Consider the following 20,123-nt stretch of genomic DNA (forward strand, 5'->3'; position numbering starts at 1 on the left):
GCACAGAGGATTGTGCTGTGAAGGAGGTTGTGATTGATTTTAGTTGCATGTGCAGCTGTCCGCATCCAGCACAGCGGCTGTCCTTGTGTGACAGTGCAGTGTTCATGTGGATGCAAGTGTCTATATTTACACCTACAATGGGGATTATGTTCTATGCTCTTTTTTTTTTGGGTCACAGTTAGAGTGCACCACATTACGTTTGGCCAGACTATTGTTTGACTAGATGACACTCTCGCTTCGGTCAATCCAACCCCCCCCCCCCCTTCAACCGCAAGCATGATATCCATCTGCCTCGATTCATTCTTGATGAAACAAACCCCCGACAGTTTGTTGGTTCTCAGAGCATTGGCTGAGCGGCAGCAGCGCCGGGCAACTTGACTGAAAGAGCAATCTGTAAACAGCCTGAAAACACCCTGCCCCGACTCTTTGTCCAAAGCGAGACTCTGCAGCCCTTCGGGAGGATAACTGCCTGGTCATGTGAGCCACCGCCGACCCATTTCCCTCTCACATATTCCCACAGGGGGAGGCTGGCTCGGCCCTGACAGGAAACTCTGCTCCAACTCTTTAAGAGTGGTTGGCTTCATCTACAATGCAGTGGATAGTGTCCCATTTTAAATTTTTTTTTTAACTTCCCCACTTGAGACAACGATTGGATGTTTTACAATCGACGAAAACAACGGAGGACACAATTATTTTTTCAAATGCAGAATCCAGATGGAAATAATACCCAAGCATTGCCATGACAGTAGGTTTATGGTCAACAATGAATTGAGACCAAATGAGTCATTTTCAAGCTGATTTGTGTCAGGCAAACATTACAGCACTGAGCCAAGAAAAACAAGCTGACTGGTGGTTACTGGTGTTTAAGAAAACGAGCAGATTAAATAATGAACTGGGGACCTTCAGTACTTTTTGAGGCACTGACAACATTCCTATTTCTTGTGTTTCCACTGTGATTGCCTGTAATCACGCAAGTATTGTGCAAGTTGGGCTGATGATGTCGGAAAAATCAAAGAATGTCCACGCACGACACGTCCAATCCAGTGAGCTGGCAGTCAAAGTGAAAAGTCACAGACTGCAAATATAGAGAAGGTTCAAAGTGGATCGTATTTGATGGAGCTTTATTGTAAACACAGAAAATAAGAGTAGCGGTTCTCATGCATTTGTTGCTCGTAATTTTGGAAAAGTTCCCACTTCAACGCGCCAAATGTGCATCAGCTGGCAAAAATGATGTGGATTATCGTAACAAATGTGGTTTGTTGCGGAGATTAATTTCATAAAGCTTCTAAAGACCTGGGATCATCTCATCTGGGATTGTTGGGTTTGACTTGGAAAAAATGTATTGAGACAACAAACATTTTGTTAAGATTAGATACGGGTATGTATCAGATCAATGTAGATGGGAAAACAACAGAGAAACTAGAATGGGCACACGGTAGAGCGCATACCTTCCCCAATGCCATATTTGTCACCATGGAAACCAATGGGTTACAAAGCTATCTGATCCACCACACCGCTCATTCCATCATTTGTCAAGGTGAACGGACAACTTGTCCACGAACAACTTGTCCACATTCCTCAGAAATGTATTTCTTCATATATGACGGCTTTGAGTGACGTGTTCAGGTGCTGCGGGGCTCATACAGTAGCGACATTACATGCTTTTTCATTTGGGTCGATAGTTTTTGCAAAATGTTGGTTACATACATACATACATACATACATACATACATACAAGGTAATGACATCTTCTCTTGTCATGGCTTAAAAGCTGTGGTCTTATGAGAGTCAACAATAAATTAAACAAAATTATATTTTCTGAGAGAAATGTATGATTTAAAAGTCTATGGCAAAATCTAATACTTATAGCCACCATCCCATCATTTGCCCAACAATACAGAACTATGCATGGAGGCCTTTCAGTTTCAATAAAAATATTTATGTAAATATACATAGAAGCACCCATGTTTGTCATTTTGCATGAATATTTTATTGCTAATTGTTTGGTGTGCATGTGCTCCTGTGCACTGATTTATGGCATAAATGTGTGGGGTTTTTTCCAGTGCTTAATCCATCCCTCGCAGAGTTGTTGGTCAGCCCCGGGTCTTCAGATTCCCCGCAGACCGGACTACACCTGTTGTGTGGAGCTGAGCCAGGCTTTCATCCTCCCCCCGCTGAAAACACTCAGCTCCCAGACAATCAGGCGAGGCCCGCTCTGAATCCGTCGCTGCCCACCAACTGCTTTACACCGAGTTCACCGTTGTGCATTTTTCATTTTCCGCCTCCTGAGGGGTGACACTTTAGAATTGTAAATATGACAATGAAACAGTTTTCATGCGGCCTGAAAACGGCTGAAGCGTATGAAATATTTATGCAGCGCAATAATCGAGACCAAAGATAATACAGTCCGTGCAAATATTTACAGGTGGAAACAGTTTTGCTCCGCGCTAATACGTCTGCGTATTTTACCCACGAACAGATGCAAACAAGTGGACACACGCAGACACGTGCGCAGCATGTTGAGGAGCCATTAATCCTGGTCTGTGAGAAGGCTCAGCAGTGTAGCCTCCATCAGCGTGAGGCTGCTGATACCTCCGCTGTGCTCTAATTAACCAAAGAGGCACGCTGAGACACTTTTAATATCCCTGGTCAAGATGGAAAACAAAAAAAACAAAAACAAGGGGGAAAAAAAGGGATTAGATGGATGAAAAAGCAAAAAAAAAAACACAGTTACATGCACTCAATGCTTCTTTACTTATTTTGTTCCACAAAAGAAGTAAACTTATTTATAAGAAAGCTGTATATATAATGTGTGCTTAATTCTTGCTCATAGCAATGCAAGAAAGGAGAAACTATTCCCACTGTGTCCCGAGGTGCAGCTAGCTTATCAGCCGCCAAAAATATTAGTACATTATTAACAATTGTGTTTGCAAACAATTACACTGTTTTTCTCTTTTAAATGGGGGATAATTAGCAGTGACAAGGATGCGTTCAAATCCCGAGGGCCGTGGCGCCGCTTCTCCCAAAAACCTACATTTGCTTGACTGGCATCACTGGAACGTAGCCGTAGGATTAACAGAAAGATTTATGACTCAGGGATTGAGGGAAACAGGAATTACAAAGGCTAAGAAATAACGTGACGGGGGGAAAAGAAAGAAAGAAAAAAAAAAAGATCAAGCCTCCATTTCAGAGAAGAAGTGAAGGAGAGTGAACACCTGGAAGCTGACGGGAGGAGGAGGACGGGGATTCAGCATTGTGATGGCGGCGATGCTCAACGCCGTCTTCCAGTCATGTGGACGGTGCGAGCGAACACAGACGTGAAGCAGGCCTGTATATTCGGCATCAGATTACTGCCTTTGATCAGCCACGTCAGCTGTAAGCCGCGAGTGACTGGCTCTGGCTGTTAGTGCTAACTGCATTTAGCCCTGATGAGGAGATGCTAATGAAACAGATCAAGGGCTTTAGCCTTGCTGTTAGCTCCGTAACAGGCAGATTAAGAATGACTTTAGTGGGACTCCTCGCCGCTGCTTTTGCTGCGTGACACCTTGACAGGGTGAATCACGGCCAGTAAATGAATTTACTGTTCAAGGATTTACAGTGCATGCAGTCATGAGTTCCGTGATATAACAACAGATGACTACGCATAATGCCAAACTGTAAAACCTGCATGCAATATTCCGATACAGTTTTTGCAGTAATAGGTACGTCGTCATCAGTGAAACAGTTGATATGTAGAATTAGGCCCCGTTTACACTAAGTTTTCAAGTGAGAATGCATTGGTTTTGCATTTTTTGTTTCATAAACGTTTTGCCTTTACACAACAACGTTTTGACAACAATGTCTGTTTACACAAAAATGGCAGAAACAATGAAAACGATGTCGTTCTCATGTAGGGCCACAAGCGAGTGCTGCTGTCTGTATTTATATTGAAACCACACACACACACATGCACGCAGACAACAAAACGCGATAAACATTAACGGTGGCAAGAATACGGACTCTTATATGCACAGACGACTAAAGTTGGAGTGTAATTATAGTGACGTCAACTAGAAAACTACAAACACTGCTGTTTTGTAAAATTCAAGTTTTTCATTTTTGCTTGAAATCATATATGACAACGATGCTGCACATTTGTTTGCCTTCAGACTGGGTTTGGAACACATTTATTTAGCATTTTTGAGTTCTGGGCTTATGATGGCTGCTGTTATTGATGTGGCAGAGGGTCAGAACAACTGCAGAACAATTCTGAGGATATTTTCGTAAATACTTTGAATATTATGATGTCATATTTTGTAATATATCAAATTACAAACCTGACACTCAGAGATTTTTCAGCAGATATAAAAAAAACAGTCAATCAAATTTTTTTAGAAGTCTTTGTTTTGTTTATTTAGGTTTTTTTGTGGCCATACAAGAAAGTGAGTGAGATAAAAGGTTGTCAACATCTATTCATTGTTTTTGCTGTTATTCATATGTTGACTTTTATCTATTTAATTGAGATTTATTTTTTCTTTGTTGCTGCCTATTTACTAAAAAAATAGGCTTCTCAGATGAAATGCTTGTTGTAAAGATGCAAATAATGGGTCAGAGAGGAATAAAAATATGAAGGTAACATAAAAAAAACTTCATGTGTGAAAATATTTATTTCTGCAACCAGTGACTAAAGCTATTAAGATTAATATTAAAAAAAGATTCTCTTTTTCTGAATTTCTTGTTCTATATATCAAATGTTTTATCAGTGAGTCAATATAATCATTTCAATATAATTGTATTATGTTTTATCTGAATAATCTTCATGTTCTTTTGTTGAAACTGACAGATCCTCTAAGTGTCTCCTTAATGAAGTGAGTCGATAACTGAGGCTATTTTCAACTAGTCAGATATCAATTAACGACATTGCCTCAGCGGGAAACATTGCATGGAGACAGCCAGTGACAGCAGAGGCCCGAGGAAGCAGACCTCTCAGCATTAGCGAGTCACTCAGAGGCATCATTACGTCCATAATCAAGTTAACAAAATGGCCGACAGAGGGAGAGAGCAGAGAGGGAGCGGGGGGGACAGACTGAGCATGATGACATGAAGGAAAGGAAAAAAGAAAACCAGAAAGTGGACGTCACTCCTGACACTCAGCCTGCCGCGCCGGCTGAGACGCAATCACACTGACATCCACTCACGCGCCGGCGCCATTAGATCTGCATGCCGTCTGCCAGGTTCATCACACCGACTGCGTAATGTACCAATCGGGGAAACGAAGGGAGACAGAGAGACCGTTTTTTTGCACATGTACTGTGAAATTATGACACGGCTGAGTGCTCATGCTGGCTCTAAATACCTCTTTCACTTGTCCCTGCGTCTCTCCGTGAAGCTTTTTACTGCCCCACCGTGGCCCGCCCTCCCTCTCTCGCTTTGCCCGCCCATTTGTCACCATTACACGCCGGTTCTACCTACTTCCACCAGCTCTCAGGCACAGGAGAGCTTGTAAAATGCAGGTGTGTCCAGTGCTGGAAGAGAAAATTCAAATGAATCTGACTTAAGTGCATTCTGAGGCAGGATGAATTGGAGGTTTGTTTGCGCCCCTGGGTTACTTCGTCATGTTATCACTGTTTGTGTAGGAGAGATGGTATGCAACTGCTGGAGAATAGAGAGCAAGCAAAGGTACTTTAAATGCTTGGAAGCATTGAAATACTATTAGGCTTTATTCCATTCAGTGGAACTCAGAATTGCCAAGACGCCGACAACAGCAACACAACACAATCGTTATACATATACTCAACAAAGAAACCAACAGATTTCCACATACATACTCTAAATACACAACCCTTTTATTGAGACATCAAACATGATCATGTGAAAAAGTAGTTTGAGGATAACCGAGACTCTTAAAATCTTGAGTTTTTCAAACTTCTTATATTCTTATCCTGTTGCCAGTAACAAATCCCTGCTTGGCTATTTTCTTAAATCATAACTTCTCGACTGTTTATGATGTCGAGAAAATTCAAAAACTAAGACAGAGCAGAGTAATAAAGCTTTGTGACCACGTAAAGATGAAGCAGTATGACCTTCCTGTTACAGACAAGAGAATGTCACACATTCATAATTTGACCTTCTCAAAGCCTCACAGTAATACTGCCAGAGAACTGCCAGATATTGGAAGCTGAAGTTATCTTGGAAAAAGTAGCATTCACAATTCTCCTATTCAATGTTGTGCAGCACACTAAAAAGTTTGGTTTCCAAGTTTGAAACAAACTGCGGTAAGAAGAGAAAGATGGAACTTTGAATTGCTTTGTTGCGCTGCTGATGTATACAGCAAAAAATAATGGACCCCAAAAAGGACCCTTGTGGGACTCATTTGTATTACATATAGTCAATATGAGGTTACGTGTGCATTCAAGCAGCCGGGGCTCTTCTATTAAGACATTTTACAAACTTTGGGAAGGACATTATGACATGGAGTACTAACGTCTTCATGTATAAAGTGGCACTTTAAAACTGCACGGGTGACGCTTTGAGTGCTTGTTTATCAAGAGTTACATCACGTTTGAAGTTTACATGGGTGGACATCTTTAAGTGCTGTATCCTTGAACTGCTCCGAGTTCACCCACCATAAGTTTCTTTGCATGTGTGAAATGTGAAATGTTTGCTGGGGGTGTTTGAGTATGAGAGAGCGTGTGTGTGTGTGTGTGTGTGTGTGTGTGTGTGTGTGTGTGTGTGTGTGTGTGTGTGTGTGTGTGTGTGTGTGTGTGTGTGTGTGTGTGTGTGTGTGTGTGTGTGTGTGTGTGTGTGTGCCCAGCAGCATGCGTGTAACTGTCTTGGTGCCTGCAGATGTTTTTGGTACGAGGGCTCACTGGCCAGGCCTCAAGACTCTTTCGTTCCAATTAACCAGCCCAGCAGCCTGCAGCTCTGCCGGCCTTATCTTGGAGAAAATAAGGGAAAAAAAGAGATGGCTGAGAGAGAGAAAGAGAGGAAGAGACGAGGGGGGGATGCGCCGCGACAGCACGGGGGAAGACAGAGGGCTGGGCTCAGAAAGGGACGATAAAAAGGGACGGACAGCTTGTCTTTGCTAGCTGCCTGCTCGCTAGCCGCCTTTCAACTCCTTCACAGTCACACTCAGACAATCACTTATTTCATCCTTCCTTTATCTTCTCCCTGCATCTTGGCTGGAAACTAAATCCTGCCTGCTGTGGCGGCTCAGTGCATAAGGAAGGTGGCACTCAGGCTGACACGGTATTGTGTCTGTTTCAGTAGGAAAACACTGCACTGTCGATACAGTCGACAGGGCATTTCAATAGTTGCTGGCGACAAGAGGAAGGCGAGAAGAAACATTATTTCGGCAGCAACCGCTTATTATACGCTGCTTCTCATTGTAATGACAAGTCCCTTGGTGAAATGTCAAACATTTGATAAAGTAAGGATGACTTTTATTGCACGTATAGCAAAAGAGGTGAATTTTATTTATGAACGTGAGACAGTAACTGTTAAATAATTGCTTCAACAAACAAGATTAAAACTACTCATCGTGATGAGCATTCTGGGTTAAATTGAAAAAGTTACACAACAGTAAAAGTGATGCAATGGGACAAGTCGGGGTAGGAAATTGCATCGGGCCTTAAGGTGGCTTAAGGGAGTCTCCAGGGAGGGCTGATGTTGCTCCAAGTTAATGACAATATCATGAAACCCCTATCGACAACAATATGTTGTGAATCCCCCTTGCTGTTGCTGTGTCGTGGCTAAAAGGGGGCTGGGATTTGCTCCACCGCCAATATCAACCACACAATTTAAAACCTCTTGAGACTTCAAGGACACATTGGGCATCTTGCTGAATGAGCCCTGTTGTTGCCATCTTGTTATTTGCTGGCCATTTTTTTTCAACCCTCCAATTCTTGCCCCACACAGTAAAGACAGACGTAATGCTTTGGGTTATCATCAACACTCCAGTGTCCTCCGACAGTCCAAAGTCATGATGTTAGGTTGAATGGTGACTCTAAATTGCATGTAGGTGTGTGTGTATGTACCGGTAAGTATATATGCAGCTGTTTATCTGGTAGTCACATTATGGACAAACTGCAATTTGCATGGAGAATATTGCACCTGCTCCAGTTATGTGAGTAAAGTACGGATAGAGGACCAATGAAGAGATAAAAGTTAATAATAAAGTCCATTGTTTAACTCCCAATCAAATTCCTTCAATTGACCATTGTGTAAAGTGTTCTAAGGCAATATCCAGATTGGTTTATTTGAACATTTATTAATCAAGTTGCTTTATTCAGTATGAACGATAGATTTGCATTATTTTTTCGAAAGGCTGCAGAGACTATCCACCGTTGAAGTCTAACCAAAATGAAATTTACAGCTTTTACAATTGAGAGTTGGAGCTGTATAATTTGGAGCATAAATCCAGAATGTAGCTGCTGTACTCAAGCACAAATGAGGCAGCAGCCTTCCAGAATTGGTCACTGGGGTCGGTTGTAACTGGTGCATCGGTGAAGAAAAGTTAGCTGTGAAGTTTTAGGACAGCAGGTCGACAAATGGCTGCCTGCCCGGGGTGGTACGACCACAGCACTGTGAACCTTTTGAACTCCGGCAATCTTGTGTGTGTGTGCAAATGTGTGTGTCTGTGTAGAAAGGGTATTGGGGGGACTTGATCTGCTTTACTTGACATTGCACATTCCTTAAATGTGATTATGATGTATCAAAGTGCTGTTGCTTACTTTATCTTCAAAATATAATGCGTACTTTACTCAATTCTCCAACTGAGAAGTAGTCATAATAACCTTTCAACTGAAACTTTAAAGCTTTTCTTTGTTGTGGTACAGAGTATTCCTGATGAAAATGTCCATATTTTTCACAAAACCAAACAATTGGCTACAGTATGACCACAATGTCAACATAAAGCTAATTCTTAATTAAACCTTCTGGTACAAAATAAAGTGAAATATCCAAAAAATGTTTCCAACAGCTGTTGTACTCTGCATATTTTTACAAACTCACCCTGACAGCATGGCTTTGAGGCTAGTTTGCTAGCAACGAGGTAGCATCACCAATATCTCAGCTCAGATCTCAGGGTTGTTTTATGTCCACTCCTCTTGAGAAATCTGTTGAGGAAAATCAACGTTTCCCTTTTTTTATTTTTCAATTTGCTTGATGATTTCTCCGGATTGGTGTCTGTTGTGGACCAATTTTGTCATGCTGCTTATGCTTTGGATAAAGGCAAAGAAGGATATTACCAACAGCTGCCCATATTTCAGGAGGACTGAGTTAGTTCTGTTTTCCTTATTAAGTATGATAACATTGCAAAAACTGAAGAGATTATCTATATTTTTAAAACTTTTACCTACAGTGGAGAAAACCCCCCCGAAATGATCAAACACAGTGAAGTTACTGAAATTCCATGTTATCAATATTGCCACCACGAGAAATAGACATAATTAAAAGCCAGTGCTGTGTTTTAATTAACCAAAAATAACCACGAGCGTTTTATCTACTCAAGAAGCACCAAAACCAAATGCACAGTGAATAAAAGTTGGTGTGCATTAAAATTGCAGAGAACTATGAGTACACTGGGTATATGTTGAAAACAGGGATTTAAAATGTATTTTTAAATTTCCCAGATGGCTGGACCCAGTTAGGGTTGCTGTATATCTTTACACATGTCACTGTCTGTTCATGTTTGCTCTGGAGAAAACTGAAGTACAGAAGCCACCACTCTGCCACATAACATTCTCCTTAAGCCCAGAGCAAGTGCTGGATTTATGAATATAATATTGAATTCCATCTATTATTTGACGGGGCAGTGAGGAAAAGAGGGGGTTGGGTGGTGTATTCCATAATTCACAGATGAATTATGGATGAATAAGACAGGACGAATGAGAGGGACAGCAGATAGAAGGCGTGAGATGGAGCCGGGCGAGGGAGGGACACTGAGGCTCCCGTAGCAATTCACAGAGAATTGGCTGGTGGTAAATGACAGTCGATTACCATCTTAAATATACTGTCAGAAAGCAATTTGCTTCGCTCATGCCACAGGCCTGATATTTGCACCTTATTAGGAAGTCTGGCCTATATTTTAAGAACCCAACCTTCCGACCTTCATAAGTTCAAAGCTGCCCATAAGACACCTGTGAAGCGGTTTTTATATTGAAAGTCGTGAATTGAGCTGGGTGATGCTTTAAGAAAGTCAAATTAAAGCACTGACAAAATAGGCCCTGGAACAATCCTGTTAAAGTTCCCCTACAGACTGTGAGATTTTTAAAATCCTTACGATGCTGCACCTCATTAGCTTTTGTACGAAGTCCAATCAAACTCCATTGAGTCGGTAGCAACTACCTCTATGACAGATATCGAGACAGTAAAGTTGTGGGACATAAAAATAATTGCCATGGGCTAAAACCAGCTCCCAGAGGCTTTAGATGCAAAGTTTCTGATTTGTATCATTTAATCAACTTACTTGAGTTAATCATGACACAATGATGAGACTCGAGCTAAAACAATGGTGATGCAGCCGTGAACGCGTGCAAACTTCTCTCCAAAACATTTGCATAAAATACTGACGTACAGTGAGGATTTAAGTTCATAATTACTTACATTTCCAACATAAGTCTGGAGTGAAACATGGCAGAAGATTTTTCAACAGATTTGTGGATCTGTGTGAAATTTAATCTCATCATCACTTCATTTTCTTTGGAAACTTCAATGAGTTCAGGTTCTGTGAAAACAACTTTATTATATATTCTTATGGTATAATAGAGCAAAAGCTGTGTTTATTTGAAGGATACTGTGGTGAGATTTTAGTGGTTCAGCCCCTGAAACTGAAAAGGTTTTTTTTACATTCGTGGGAATCCAATGTTGAGTGTCTGCAGTGGTATTGTGATGGCAGTCGTATTCTATGGTTTGATTTGACAATCATCCTGAATTTTTGACATTGTTCGACTAATATTGTATGTCATTATGTGTCCTAAGAGTACATATGGTATCTATGAATCTCTCTTGTTGAAACAAGACCACTATTCAAGACCAATATTGTTGCAAATGATCAACTTTTGTCCAGAACCACCCAAAATCAAATTATAGTTCCCTGGTCATTCGTTGATGGACTGTCAACCTGCCCTGGGTGTTCTCTACCTCCATCCATCAGCTCCAGTTCCCCACTACCCTGAAGTGGAAAAAGCTGGATTCCCAACATGCAGGATTAAGTACTCCAGAATTTACAATACTGGGTTTGAAAAAAGTAGTTCTGATGACAATCCTTCAGCTTCAACATCTTCAGTCTGTCCTGAGTTAAATCAAATGGTGCCAAAGTTAATTGCGAAAGAGGTAAAACCCAAGTCATCAATGATGTTTGCTTGTCTGATTGCTTAATTATGAACAAGCCTTCAAAGGATGTAGATTGCTATGATCAGACAGGTTTGCAGGGTTGGAGCTCATCATCAGGAGCATTTCAAACCTGCCTAATAAACCTTACTTGAAAGATAACAGCAATTACTTCCACTTCTCTTATTCACTTATTGGCCTTGTGATCTCATAGCTCAATCAATCAACAGGTGGAAGACAGAATCTGAGACGTTCTGAAGGCAAAAATCCAAGGTTTTAAAATGAAATAGACATTTCAATATCCTGGCTGAGGCTGACAAAGGGGCTGCATTGTTGAAAACAAATCAGAGAAATCAAAAGACAATTCAGGCACGGCGGGGACCTCTGGGACCGACGCAAGCAATAAACCGGGAGGGCCTGGATGTTCTACTCAAGCATTCGAGGTTAGCAATTTCCACAGATTTTAAAGTGCCGATATGATTACTAAGAGTCAAGGCCCACCGGTATCTGTAGCAGGTGAGCAATGTGTTTAATTTCACAGCCCATGTAGACTCGCCGAGCTCATTATTGGCCTCTCAATTCACTCAGTGCACTTCCTATGGTGGCATATTGATCCAGGCAATATGGTTGAAAGCTGTGTCATTACAAAGGACCTCCTGCCTCTCGCTCCTCTTGTATGCGGCCCTTATAGTATCAAACCTTCCTCGGCCCAGCTCTCTGTTCTCTTTTGAGATGCTATAAAGGAAGTATCTAAGAATAACCGATGAAAAATGGAGCTGACGCCACTCTGAAAACATCGATTCAGGTCCCCTTTGGTTCAGCTCTAAATCTGAGGGAGCGGGAACATGCACTGGCATGCGGTGCCGCTTTGTGACTCAGAACAAAAAAAAAAAAAAAAAGTGGCAAGAATTTGGTTTTGAGAAGATACGAGGTGACACGCAGCTTGGCGAGTACACACGCACATGGACACACACACGGGGAGCTGTGAGGGGGAAAAAAAGGAATATGTATTCACAAGTCTCTGGGCGAAAGTAGGTTAGGCAGACGACAGAGGAGAGGAGACACAGGGGCTTTTTTTTTTTTTTTTTTAGAGGTGGGGGAGTTGAGAATAAAGGATCAGATTATGTAAGATAATGCTCATTCCCTCACAGGAAACTTTGAAATAAAAAAAAAGCACAGAAATAAGAGGGAGGACTTTTTTTTTTTTTTTTTTTGAGCATCCAACCTGAACTCACAAGATAAACTGCATCCTCCTCCCAACAGCCTCTGTGGGGATATTACAGACAGGATAAATTATGACCCCTGGAATAAAATAATATTGCACCGGCTGCCTTGGAGGCCAATTGAAACTACTCAGTGCTCGAGGATTTACAATTGAAACCGAGTGGAAAAGCTAAAAGACAGTGGTTTAGCTGATCAATACAAAACGCACCCACCGTGCCCTTGTAAAAGATCTGCCCGTGCGGACGAGGAAGATGTTGTCACAAGATGTTGATGATCACGTTACTACGACATGGGTTCAATACGTTCACCTATTGATTCGACGTGAACGCAGGAGCTGGAGTTATGTGCAGTGCATTGGTAATAAATGCACTGCAGACGCTGGAGTTATGTGCAGTGTATTGGTAATAAATGCGCATTTGTGCAGCATGCATGAGATGTGCCTGCTTGTCCTCATATCACCCGATACGTCAGCAAAGGCTGATTAGTCGATGCATCATTGCAAGGAAAACTAGATGTAGTGGAGGCAGTTACTGGTGCCGAGATTAAACCGTGTAATGATGTGCGCAGAAAGGGAAGTGAATAAAAATAAAAAATGAGTCAATTTTGCCACACAGGTAATGATCACTCAGTGGATTACATTTTGCGAGTAGGCATTATAAACCTCCTGGGTGAAGTAATTTACTGATTCATCCATTCGATCATTCATAAAATCCATTCAAAGTTTTAAAATGTTTTATTATATATATATATATATATATATATATATATATATATATATATGTGTGTGTGTGTGTGTGTGTGTGTGTGTGTATGTAGAATACATGGATAAATGAAAAAATCATTTAATATGAGCTTTAACAAATAAATGGAAATGTTGAATAAAATTAATAAGTAATATAAAAAAACAAGAATTGTCATACATTTGACAAGGAAAAAGTTTACTTCTGCAATAATTCAAAAAGTGGAACTTCGACTTTAGATTCATGACAGACGAAATCATATTTGTTTATTGTTCTTATTTAAGGTTTAAATTTGTACTGAGAGTACACAGTTTCTTCCTACCAAAGTCGAATTCCACATATGTTAAACATATCTGGCCAATAAAACTGATTCTGATTCTGATATTATATTTCAAACATGTAACACAAAACAACTCATCAGAGGTGTTTCTTTTTTAACTTCAGGCTCCAATTGTAATAAGTAGGATTGAATATTTATCCTTAATGTTTTGTGAGAGTATAAATTATATTTATTTGTTTGTCAAGGTACATACATTTCCATGTATTATATGTTCTTATTTTTTTCATGTTTATTAAATATTGTTGTTGAATTTTGTTTTTACAGCACACAAGAGGTTCACTCAGGCTGAGAGCAAGGCGGCAGTTCTGAGTAGAACTGTAACTAACTGTCTTTCTGGTCTTTCCTCAGTTTATATGGAAGCAACAACCTCCAGGATAACATACGTTGTGCATTACGGGACAAACACCCAGAGACAGACAACCACACACAGTCACAATCACACCTAGGAGGAGAAGTTTAGGGTCACCAGTTAAAGTCATGCATGTTTTGGGACAGTGGGAGGAAACTGGAGTACCCAGAGGAGCAAAATGCCTATAGAACTCCAAGTCAGAGCAAACTGGTTTTAATTCATCATAACTGGATTTACACTATACAGCTGAAAAGTAACAGTCAAAAAAACACCTTCATAGTTTCCGTTTTATTCTCTTCATCTCCCCTCAAGGTACTCCGTGGCAGTGCTCTGATAATCTTCTTTCTTTGGAGACTTTACAACTAATGCTGAACTGCCTTGACTGCGTGACGATGGTTCAGTGTTGGAGCTCAAACAGGGAGTACACATGTCATGTTTGAATCCTCTGTATTCCTCACATGAAGAGTCTCTCTGAGAAATTTCCAGGAGGTATTTGGGGGATTTGTGACTTGTTGACTGAGAAAGACTCAGTCAGACAAAACAATGATGAAGGGATACGGGCCTCGTGGAAATTCGGGTTCAGAGGCTTCCCGAGTTGAATTTTGAATTTTTGTTTGCGTTATTTTGCTTTGCTTATTTCTAGCCAAGTGCTGACCGAGCAACCTGCACACTCTGTAGTGTGCTGGGATACACTCCAGCACTAAGTTAGATGAAGCTGGAATAAAAGATGTAAGGGGCAGATGGAAAATTAGGAATTTGAATCAAAAGCTGTGAAAGCTCTCAGCCAGAGGCTGGTGTAAAGAGCCACTGTGTCAAGTTTTGAAGTGTCAAATTACAACTGTTAGTAGTCCTCAGTGTATCTTCTATTTCCGTGAATGAAAGGACTCCATCACATATCGCTCGCTAAATCTGCCTAAATGCACCACAGCCCCTTTGCACTCTGCCATGCCCTCCGAGCGGGTTCTCCTTCTCTAGCTCAACAGCTAACGACTGCTAAGTTCCAACAACAGCAGGAGCAGAGGAAAAAAGAGCCAACTGGGGCATCGGTGAAATGAAACAAGCTCTCGCTTTCATCCTCAACCGTTACCAGGAGAACAGAGGCGGGGAAACGGAAGGGGGGGGGGGGTTAGCTAAAAAAAGGTGGGAGCAAATGGAAAGGAAGCAAATGAGAGTGAAGTAGTGGGAGAGTTAGTGTGATGAAGGGACACACAACAATCATGAAATAGAGGCACCCTGCGACGCCGACGGGATTCGGTGCCTGCACGTCGACGCTGATGGCTTCCCAGATGGCAGGAGGAGGCCAAGTGTGAAGAATGAGGCGAGGTCGGGAAGACTTAAAACAGGGAGTCACAGCAACAATAACCCAGCTTGACGGATAAGCGGTGATGACAGCGGCAGCGCGGGGGAAGAATAGAGGGAAGTCCTCTGGAGAGGCTGCCGAGTGCAAGCGTGCCGAGATCTCTGGGTTCCAGAGTGGAGCGTTGCTGGGCCGAGGACATGACGGCAGGGGCCGTCTGCTGAATGACAATGTGTCTGAGCTCGTGTATAGCTCCAGTGTACACCTCGTAACACTGCCGTCAAGTATGGAGGGGTTGGGGGCTTCATGGCCATCCAAGGCTAAAGTTGGGGATGCATACAGTGTATCAGGTTATTGACTCATAGGACTGATGGGACTTTATAGAAGCCTGAACACAATAAGGTCTTCGGTTTGGAGAAGACAGTCATGTCGAACCCCTTCTTTTTTGCCCCATCAAGAAAGAAAGTATATTTTAAAAATCCTTAAGGGGATATTCATTCTCTGTATTTAACCCATCTGACTCATAATAACCCTCAACGGTGAGCTTCTGATCCCGAGTCCACATCTCTCAACTCCAGGCCACGGCTGCCCATCACCAATGTAAAAGCATAGTTTTGGACTGAAGGCAAATTTAATGACAATCGGAACTTTGCCAGGTGGCGCAAGTCAATAATTTAGCCGCATACAGTACCTAAAATAAAGGGATTAATTTAAAGATACATACATATAAGCACTTCCAGTAAAGACTGGTGAGCCACACATCTGTGGTTGTGTGTGATTTAAAATTTATTTATTTTTGATAATTGTACTTATAAGAATGTAGCATCATATGCTAGGGCTGCTAAATAGTTATTTAGGGGGAAAAAAGGATCGATAGACAAGTATTTGTTAATTTTAGAAACTTTGACATTTTTCATCGTTCTGTGGAGCTTACCTATCAAAGCTGCTGTCAAAACTGAATTTCTCCATTTGAGACAACCTCTTATCATATCTTGTCGAATTTTATAATTCTAATATTTCACTTTATTTTATCTATTCATCTTTCTTTTAAACCAGAAATGTTTATTATTTTCAACAAGACGATTTCATGCCTTGAAAAGCCTTGGAATTGTCACCTCAATGTAGACTCGGAGTTAGCGCCAGCGACGGTACGTGAGTGCTCCATTTAATGTAACCAGGTGTGAGGGACTTGGATGTGAGCCCGGGAATGTTTTCAGAAAAAAAACCCAAAACCAAACAAAACCAAACAAAACCAAACAAAAAAAACAAACAAAAACGTGCCACACAATGCAAGGCATTGTAACGAAGAAACGGAGGAGATAATGGAGAGAGCCCGAACCGTGTTGGGAGCAGGAAGCTAAGAGGAACAGAGCGCAGAGAGAACATCCAATTCAATTTGGAAACGGTGCCGGCTCAGAGTACAAACACAAAGGCTTCATTACGGGCAGATCCCTGTTGAAGGCTGGAGCTAATTCACCGTCTTCCAGCGCGAGGAGGGAAAACAGCAGGGGGGGGAAGGAGGGGAGCCCAACACGGCAAAGAGGTGACATGAAGTGAGCAGCAGTTATTCTTCTCTGTAGGATAGAGAGTGTTCAATACCAACATCGCCACTAAGAGCATACTAATGTCCCGTTAGAACGGAGCGCTGCCCAGGAGAGTGATGGCTTCCATTATGTGTCCCTACATATGCGAGGACCAGAGGCATGTTATTGCATTCATAAATCTGCTCACACATTAAGTGATCAACATTATAAATAAATAAATGACTGGATGCGCAGTGCAGGGACGGGGGCTAAAAGCAGGCTTGTTTACTGACAGTGCAATAGGCTTGTCGGGTGTAGATTTGTTGGGACTTCACCGGCTGCACATCGGCAGTAATTTTCGGTGATTGCCAGGGTTCAACACTTTTGTTTTTGCTCACCAGCGTCTTTGTCTCATTGGTTTCCAAAAGTTATCAGTCACTCGACATTTGGATGCAACTCTTCTACTGTGACATCGGATTATCTGAATAAAGTTGATGTTGCAAGTCCATATGTCTTCTACACCGATTGTTCCTCTTCAGGGCCACGGGGCCGATCCCAGCGCACTATGCTCGAGGGCAGATACACCCTGGCTAGGTCACCAGTCTATCCAGGTAACGTTGCAAATCATAGAGATCAACAATAGCCTTTTATTTCTATTATAAAAGCACCCATAACAAATTGTTGTCCTTGTCATTATTTGCACACCACATTTCCCCCTCTTTCTTGGGTAACATTTAAGGCTTTTATTCATTTAAAAAAACGGGCATATGAATGCCTCCTCTTTTGTTGGCCTTTGCTGGAGCACCTGGCTGGAAGTGCTTTCTGATTGGATTCAGTCATTAGAAGAAATGAGACCGCCTGATTGGTCCAGAGACTGACAGTTGATAGCTTATAGGCGTAACACACTCTATGAACATTAACAATGGTGAGTACATCAGCATTCTTTAGGGCAAATGACCATGTTGGATTGTTATTACAGTGACTCTCAATGATTAAAACTAACAAGTTTCAGGAGTTGTTTAAACGGACACCCAAAACACAACGAGAGTTTTACTTTTCCGTGCTGTTTTCGAATTTTGTGTGTTTTCACAATTTCTTTGTCATTAATAATGAATAATACATCAAATGGAGCTTATTAATGGCTTTCACTTAGAGATGCTACTTTATCAGGTGCAGTTATCTCAAACTTGTCCCGCCTATATTTTTCAGTCTTCTGTATTCACAACTGGACTCAGAAACTGAGAATTTATTCTTATAAATAAAGAAGTCTATTTGTGCTGATGAAGAGGATGGTTTTAACAATAGTGCGGTAAATCTTCATCCTCTTACAAATTGAATACAAAGGATTTTCTCTTTCTTATTGAAAATATGATTGAAGAAATTCATCTAGTAATTAAGTTATAGGTGTCTCGTTTTGACAATTTTCTTCCAGCACATTTTTTGGGTAATACTTTTTTTTCTCTTGTTGTAAGCAAAAATATAAACAAAGTAGAAGTGACCCCCCCCAAAAAGTATATTTCAGCATGAATAAATGTCACAAGAGTTGAATACTATTAAGAAAGATCATATTTCAAGTAAAATGTATCTTAATAGTAAGAGTTATAATCCAGAGTTGTTAGAAATCACACATTTTATTGGGAAAAACAATAGAAATTCTCATTTTGATAAAAATAAGCACTTGGCATGATGCAATGCGTGCAGTGCGAGTGGGGTCTTAGGGGCATCTTCCTCTCACATTCTGAGAAATGCTGGAATGTTGAGTGGGAAATACCTTCATGCAACCCTAATGAAAATTTGGAAACTAATCTGCTGTTCCTCATTATTAGAGATTTTTTTTTTACTTTTTACTTTTTTTATTTTTACATAGTCTTCAGGCATCATTCACACAACAAGCTTTTTTCCTCCCAAATAAACAACCAAGCGTGGTTTCAAAGTAATTATAAACCTCATCAACATGCTTTGCCAATTTGTCAATCAAGATAATTTTCTGTTGTGATGAGAAAATCGAAAGAAAGTCATCTGGATGCATTCAGTTTCCTCCTCATTTTCCCCGACAACAAAACAACTAAATATCCACCGGTTGTCGTATTGACAAAAATCATTGATCTGCTCACACCAGAGACCGATGTCAGCTGGTGACCAAAGGACTGTGTGGAAGTTGCAATTAGCTGCATGAATCATTGTTTGCATGGAGGAACCTCAGTTTCTATATGAGAGGAAACAAGAGAAGTCTCTTGGTGAAAGCTGAAGGTCAACAGATTTCAACCTTTGACCTTCAGGACACTTGAACCAGGCTGCACAGCCCTGGGAGTGCAGGGATTTTACAATGGACACACATGCACACTGGAGTTACACACTCATGCACATGCCCAGCTCGACACCGGCACCAGGCGCAGGAAGAGCACCGAGGTCTGCGGTCCCAGGTGTGACGCCTCTTGGCTGGGCATAAATCAAGCATTGGCCGCAACAACGAAAGACAAAGAAAACAGGGGAGAGGCGTCGGCAGAGAGACAGACAGACAGAATAGTGTCAGAGTGGATTAAAAATTCAACGCGTTGTCCCGCTGACGTAACAATGGAAGCCCTCACTCGTCATCTGTCACCTCATCAAACATGTGGGACGGAGCGGAGGAGGGAGAGGAACAGAGCCGAAAGGAGAGCAGAGAGTTACCACTGATGAATAACGAGTACATGTGTGAAAATATTGACAATGATTTAAATTCCTGTTATGAATGATGGAAGTTTAAATGGGATCCACTGGGTCTGTTTGAACGCAACACCATGAAAAGCACCATGAGGAAATGTGATATTTGCAAATTCATACATGATACTTGAATCCATACTGACCTTGCAACAACATGACTTGACACCAAGTAAGAGCAAAAACCCTTCCTTCTGTGAACCTGTTATCACCTCAATCAGTACATCACAGAGGAAACTGACAGTAAGAAGAAGAAAAAAAAAAAAAAAAAACCCGAGATGACAGGTGACAACATTCCTTTGGGACCGTTTCCTCCGCGACCTTGACAAAAAGGAAACTATCCTCTGCAGAATGATGACAAAGCGCTTCCAGAAAGCAGAAAACAAAGGGGCGAAGGCGGATTATAGACGGCTGATGACTGGGATATACACCCGGAGGCTTTTTAATTGCACGAGGAGACCACTGCTACAAGTCACCTGTGCTTAGACACGCAATGTTACGAGGTGATAATGACGGGCCTAGTGGCACACATTAGATCTCTGCACAGGCACCCTCTTTGTTGTGGCCTTCTGAAGCTGTGACATTAACTGCAGTACTTGAAGTAAGTCAAATCACTGGTGATTTATTCCCATTCATTCTT

This window comes from Blennius ocellaris (genome assembly GCF_963422515.1).
Source record: "Blennius ocellaris genome assembly, chromosome: 23".
Taxonomy (NCBI): Eukaryota; Metazoa; Chordata; class Actinopteri; order Blenniiformes; family Blenniidae; genus Blennius; species Blennius ocellaris.